Source organism: Coregonus clupeaformis, chromosome 15 (assembly GCF_020615455.1).
Source record: "Coregonus clupeaformis isolate EN_2021a chromosome 15, ASM2061545v1, whole genome shotgun sequence".
Classification (NCBI taxonomy): domain Eukaryota; kingdom Metazoa; phylum Chordata; class Actinopteri; order Salmoniformes; family Salmonidae; genus Coregonus; species Coregonus clupeaformis.
In genome coordinates this window covers 63,416,891-63,422,890 of record NC_059206.1, presented here as the reverse complement: position 1 = coordinate 63,422,890, position 6,000 = coordinate 63,416,891, and the positions used below count along the sequence as shown (strand labels likewise).

The 6,000-nt window shown below is 46.3% G+C and overlaps 1 pseudogene; it reads right to left on the bottom strand.

The window, feature by feature from the left end:
• The window catches only part of LOC123492691, a 40,127-nt pseudogene that overhangs the window by 3,065 nt on the left and 31,062 nt on the right, over positions 1-6,000 (bottom strand).

Sequence of the window (6,000 nt, the reverse complement as noted above, 5' to 3'; positions counted from 1 at the left end):
ACGGTCCAATCATTGGTCTTTTGCAAACTCCCAGCCTGGCCTTTCTTGGTTCTCATTGATGAAGGGCTTTTTTCTAGCTTTGCACGACTTCAGCCCAGCCTCAGAGCCTGTTTCGAACTGCCCTCATTGTGCACTTCACCCCAGCCGCTTGCCATTCTTTTTGTAGGTCACTTGATGTCATCCTACTGGTTGTTGAGGCCATTCGAATGAGCTGGCGCCATCCCGGCCAGTAGAGAGTCGCGCCTCTGCCGGTCTGTAGTCATGTCAACAATGTCTGCTGCTTGACCTTGTTCTTATGAACCGCCTGTTTTTGAAATTTTATGGATGGAGCTAAACCTGACGCTCACTGTATCCTCTGCCAGTAAAGCCAGAATTGAACCTTCTTCCCTTACCTTAAAACTTTTATTTTCAACTTTGGTATGGTCAATAGTTATTTTGGATTAATATTACTTTGAGGTACTATTAAAAATGCTTTTGTTATCCAGCTGTTCCTATTGCAAGAGGATAAAGGATGACCACAGCAGTGGTTTTTATAGATTTTCCTCGTTAAATAAGATTTGGTCTATGTGATCACCTAATCAGTACCTAATTCAGGGGTGAGGAATAAGGTGTGCCTGAGCTGGAATTCAACAGACACTGGAATGGAATGGTCATACATGCAGAGATGTTGATTTAAGAAAATTGTGCAGTGGTCTATACATTTTTCCCAGAGCTGTATATGTGAGTGCGTGAGTGGGAGTGAGTGAGTGAATGTGTCCACCAGTGGTGAGTGTGCGTCGGGTGTGATGATGGAGGAGCGCCTTTCACCAGGTCCGTCTCTTGGGTGTCCTGGTAGTCTGAAGAGTAGAAGGCTGCCTTGCTGGTTGTTGGTGCTGCAGTCTCCCTGGGCCTTGGGGGGCTGGGCATGCTGACGGTGGTATGTGGCGCTCTTGGGAGTCCAGCAGAACAGGTTGATGGACTTTGACACAGCGCCCAATGTCAATCTCTGGATGAAGGAATAGGAAGGGAAACCAAAGATAATAGGCTGCTCATATGGTTACTATGTTTTTATTATTGATATTTATTTATTTATTTATACGATTGGTGCAGATAGAAGCTGAATTGCAGCACATAGAAGTAATTAAATATGTAAACAAAAAATGTTTTACATTTTTAAAAAATCATCAGATGGGAGCTGAAGCAGTTCGATTGCAGCGTGAAAGGCCTGAGTGGAGAGTTCCTACTAAGTGGTGGAATCCTGATAAAAACGGGTGTGTCTGTGAAAGTGAATGAATGACTTCACAAACACCAGAACCCATGAATGACATCTAAAACAACTTCACGCCTTTATCCATGTCTTTTCTGCAGTCCTCTCACCTCGCACAAAAGTAGAGAAGGTTATGCAAATTAGCACCAAGGTTTAGCGCAAACGTGAGCCACTTCCACTACTTCCCTGCCAATTATACTAGTTTGACCTTTGAGGCAGATACCGTAAATAAATAATGTATAATAGTTGATGACAAACACCCTGACTATTACCAGCAGTGTCTGTGTGTGTGTGTGTGTGTGTGTGTGTGTGTATGTATGGCTACGTGCAAACCAGGGGCCCATAGACTAGCTGTGATAGACAACCCCTTCCTTCACTCAACATCTCCTTGACTCACAAAACAAAGCAGCTTCTTTGATCGAAACGTTGAATGTTCCTTTTCATCCCCACCGAGACTCCTCCTCTCCGTCTCCCCTTCCAGTGTGTCAGGGTGGGTGTACTTGAGCGGGGGACTAGAGAACAGAACTCACTGGATTAGAGGATTAGATTCAGAATCCTCCTTCCTTTTCTTCTTTATTTCAATCCCCTGCTCTTTTCTGTGCTAATGAAAAGTGGCTACTGAGAGCTTTTAGCCTGGTTTACACAGACGAAATCAAAATATGAGCTGCACTTATTCCTGGAAATGGAGGGGTGAGGGCTTGTCAAGACAGGCAAACATAGAGGCGGCATGCTCTCAGGCCACAGGACCTCGCTAAAATATATGGTTACAGACAGGAAGTCAGTCTCAGCAGCCTGATTCCTCTCCAGCCAACCAGACACAGAGACAGAGAGAGAGAGAGAGAGAGAGGTGAGGGCAATCACACTCCCCACTGCCCAGGGTCATGAATGCTGGATGCAATCACAATGCATGCATCAATACACATACACACACACACACACATACGACGCACGCATGCACACACTCCTCCAGCAAACAGAGGCTAGCCTAATACCTGAGGAGGAGAGATTGACAAACTGCCGAATAAGCCCTGCCTCAGCTGGGCAGTGTGTGTGTGTTAGAGCTAAACCTTCTGTCAGACAGATGTGACCCCATTCAGTTGATTATGGCGCTTTACTGAATGAGGGGGGCTCTGCATACAGTCGGGGGCCATAAACCAACTGCTGGACTGGAGGGACACCGGCAACTGCTAGGTAGGTAGTGTGGGATATGGAACCCAATTAAAATGGCACAGTCTGGGATATGGTCTCTTCTATTCAATGAATGGCCTTAATGAAATACCCCTTGATTCATGAAGAATATAACTTAATGCATGACTAAGTACAACTGTCTTGTCCCCGGCCTACCATAACCCAAGATATGATTGTACTACTCCATTGGCTGGTGTTTTAGGGCTGAAACACAAATCAAGATTGTGCCTTAAAATGTGTCTGTGCCAACAGCCTGTGGTGGCGGGGTGTGGACTGAATGATAGGGTAGTGGACTAGTACTACAGCCTCAATCAGACACAACAGAGGGAAGAGACAACTGAACCACTGGCCAACGCTCCCTATATGTCAATGTGTACACTGTCTATAGGCTGTAAATAGATGGTCTACTGTAACCAGAAAAAACAAATTTGCATTTCGGCACTTTCTTTCGATTACATTTAAAATGCAAATTGATTGGCTGAGCGGGAGGCACTGTAGCCTCGGGGCCATTCTGGTTAAAATGGTATAAAGTGAACACGCACACACAAACACACGCACACACAAACACACACACAAACAAACACACAAAACACACACAAAACCCATAAAGCAACCCTATTCAATCCACTTTCAATCCAACCCTTTAGATCCTCACTACTTCTGCTCCATCCAAATATCTCTACTTCCTGTCTGAGAAGTGGTCTGGGCAGCTCTTGGTGATTGTATTACTCCCAGCTACATGTCTAGAACTACACCTCATCAGGCCTGGTGAGCTGTGCTCTCATTGAGACGGATGCCAATGTTGCATGGAATGCAAATGCTGCAGTCATCAGTATACCCAAGACAGGGGCCTCCCTGCTGCCAAGCCAGCCAGCCATTGTAATGTGTGTGTGTGTTTGTGCCAAGTTTCAAAACAAGAGAGAAAGCCATATGATTACCCTAAAGGCAACATGTTGAACTAACAGAGGAAATAAGGAGGTGACCAATCAGCAGGCTGAGACGCTATGTTCGAAATGCCGTGAGGGCGAAAAAGAATCCACCGTGCCTGCCTCGCTTTACTCTCTTACTTAGTCCTGCCTCGCTTTACTTCCCCTTACTTAGTCCTGCTCCGCTTTTTACTTCCCTTACTTAGTCCTGCCTCGCTTTACTTTACCTTACTTAGTCCTGGCCCTCGCTTTTAATACCTTACCTAGTCCTCTTACTTCCCCTTACTTAGTCCTGCCTCGGGCTGTACTTCCCTTTACTTAGTCCTGCCTCGCTTTTACTCCCTTACTTAGTCCTGCCTCGCTCACTTCCCCTACTGTGAACTCTGCCCCTCGCTGGCCCTCTTACCTTACTTAGTCCTGCCTCGCTTTAACTTACCTTACTTAGTCCTGCCTCAGCTTAACTTTACCTTATTTAGTCCTGCCTCGCTTTACTTACCCCTGCCTCGCTTAATTTACCTTACTTAGTCCTGCTGCCTCGCTTTACTTCCTCATTCAACTTAATTCTAACCCCCAATCTCTTTGAATTCCCAGGAGCGAATTCTGCGTTCTAATCTTGCCTTCGAAAATGAATGACACAAAGATAACACTTTTACTAATCTTGAGCATGCTGTCATGTGGGGTGCCACGCTTAACAGTTCACAAACGATCAGGTGAGACTAGAGCTATCCGGGTCAGGAGTTCAGACTGGAGCCAGCCATCTCGGCGTGCCACTAAGGGCATATGAACGTCCCTAACATGTCTCTTGGCCAGTCAGACAGAGGCCGGCTCGATCTGTATGACTCAAGTGAACCTAGGACGGTGTAAGGTGTACTCACCTCCCACACTGGGGGAACAGTCCTCGCTCTTAACTGTAATAGCCTTGCTGTGTGAGAATTGAAATGATTCTGGCACCATTCACTGTCTACTGAGGGCAGAGGAAAGGAGTCCGGACACTAAGAGCCCGCCACTTGTAACTTTATTCTGACTTTAACTTTTATTCCAGTCACTGAGACAGAAATAGAAAGAGAGAGAGCAGAAATAGAAAGAAAGAGAGAGAGAGAGAGAGAGAGAGAGAGAGAGAGAGAGAGAGAGAGAGAGAGAGAGAGAGAGAGAGAGAGAGAGAGAGAGAGAGAGAGAGAGAGAGAGAGAGAGAGAGAGAGAGAGAGCCAGAGCGAGAGAGGAGGCAGCTCTTTTAAGTAAGGGAGAGGCAGGTGAAGGTCGTGAACATTTGTGTGTGTGTGTGGAATGCGAGAAGGCTTCTTTCCCATCATAAAATAAACTACAAACATTTTAACTGGTCTGAAAATACCCCTTCATTCAACTATCTACAATATTTGAACTATGGTCACGAAAAAGCAAGTGTGCTTAATACACTCATTCATCAGGCTTTACAGTGACCGTGAAGGCAGGCATGTCGAAGTGCCTAGGGTCAGAGATGAATATTGCATGCAATCACACACGAATGTATTCAAGACACACTTCCAGCAAAAAGAGGTACAACAGAGAGAGAGAGACAGAGAGAGAGAAGACAGAGAGAGAGAGAGAGAGCAGAGACGAGAGACAGACAGAGAGAGCAGAGACAGAGAGAGAGAGAGAGAGAGAGAGAGAGAGACAGAGAGAGAGACAGAGAGAAAGAGAGGAGAGAGAGAGAGAGAGAGAGAGACAGAGAGAGACAGAGACAGACAGAGACAGAGAGACAGAGAGACAGAGACAGAGAGACACAGAGAGACAGAGAGACAGAGAGACAGAGAAGACAGAGAGACAGAGAGACAGACAGACAGACAGACAGACAGACAGAACAGACGACAGAGAGAGAGAGACAGACAGGAGACCAGAGACACAGACAGACAGAGAGACAGAGAGACACAGAGACACACAGACAGACAGACAGACACAGAGAGAGAGAGACAGAGAGAGAGAGAGAGAGAGAGAGAGACAGAGAGACAGAGAAGGTGAGAGAGACAGAGAGAGAGAGACAGAGACACAGAGAGAGAGAGAGAGAGAGAGAGAGAGAGAGAGAGAGAAGAGAGAGAGAAAGGGGGGCACATAGTAGTATGAACAACAACACTCCCTCCCTCCCACACACACACACACACAACTTGTGCACTGACAGCATTGATGATTTGTCCATTGGCAGAAGGGTGAACTTCACACATACACACAACCCCCCTCTCTCTCTCTCCTCCGGAGTTGCCACAAATAGAGAGAGAGAGAGAGGAACTCCGGTGTTTCTCAGCCCAATATGCACCACACGTCTCAATGCTAAATGATGAGCGCTACAATGCCAGCATACTAAATCTAAAACTGGGGAGTTGAACCAGCAACTAAACCACTGGAGGTTTACCTTGCTGCAAACTAGCACCTGAACCCACTAACCCCTTCATACCTGCAAAGCACTTTTGTGACAACATGGTCCACCCTTAGCCCTAGTATCAAGTCCCACCTATTAAAACAGGGGAGAGACCTAGTCATTTAGTGGGTTATTCCTGGTAATAGATTTGTGTGAATGGGTCTTAGTTTGAAGTGTCAGTACAGGTGGAAAGGCTGGTAAGTGAGTGATGTCCTATGGCCCAGGCGTTGGGATACCAGTGGTAATACTGA